This window comes from Glycine max, chromosome 4 (assembly GCF_000004515.6).
Source record: "Glycine max cultivar Williams 82 chromosome 4, Glycine_max_v4.0, whole genome shotgun sequence".
Classification (NCBI taxonomy): Eukaryota; Viridiplantae; Streptophyta; class Magnoliopsida; order Fabales; family Fabaceae; genus Glycine; species Glycine max.
Window position 1 is genome coordinate 36,216,801 of NC_016091.4, and position 866 is coordinate 36,217,666.

The window sequence follows — 866 nt, forward strand, 5'->3', positions numbered from 1 at the left end:
TTAACCAATGCATCCAGTTTGCCTTCAAGCTTCTTAGTTTCAGATGATGCAGATGGGTTTGTAGCTACCTCATGCACTCCTCTAATGACTATGGCATCATTTCTGGCGCTAAACTGCTGGGAGTTGGAAGCCATCTTCTCAATTAAATTTCTGGCTTCAGCAGGAGTCATGTCTCCAAGGGCTCCACCACTGGCAGCATCTATCATACTTCTCTCCATATTACAGAGTCCTTCATAAAAATATTGGAGAAGAAGCTATTCTGAAATCTGATGGTGGGGGCAACTGGCACATAGTCTCTTAAATCTCTCCCAGTACTCATACAGGCTCTCTCCACTAAGTTGTCTAATACCTGAGATATCCTTCCTGATGGCTGTGGTCCTGGAAGCAGGGAATTTTTTTTCTAAGAATACTCTCTTAAGGTCATCCCAGCTCGTGATGGACCTTGGAGCAAGGTAATACAGCCAGTCCTTTGCCACTCCCTCTAATGAATGAGGAAAAGCCTTCAGAAATATGTGATCCTCTTGGACATCTGGGGGTTTCATGGTTGAGCAGACAATGTGAAATTCTTTCAAATGTTTGTGCGGGTCTTCACCTGCAAGGCCATGAAACTTTGGAAGCAAATGAATCAGTCCAGTTTTAAGAACATATGGGACATCCTCATCAGGGTATTGGATGCACAAGCTTTCGTAGGTGAAATCAGGTGCAGCTATTTCCCTTAGAGTCCTCTCACGGGGTGGAGGTTGTGCCATGTTCTCAGAATGTGCAAAATCAGAATGCTCAGAATCAGAATGCTCAAAATTATAATGCTCAAGATCAGGATGTTCAAAATCACCAATAACAGAATGCACAGATTCACCAGTAATGGA

General features: G+C 43.4%; 1 non-coding gene across 1 annotated transcript; it reads left to right on the plus strand.

Annotated features, from left to right (window-relative positions):
* Positions 1–264: 264 nt before the first annotated feature.
* LOC113001597 (small nucleolar RNA R71) lies at positions 265–371 on the plus strand. Its single transcript, XR_003266990.1, has one exon. It is a non-coding gene; the product is annotated as a small nucleolar RNA R71 (small nucleolar RNA).
* Positions 372–866: the final 495 nt, after the last annotated feature.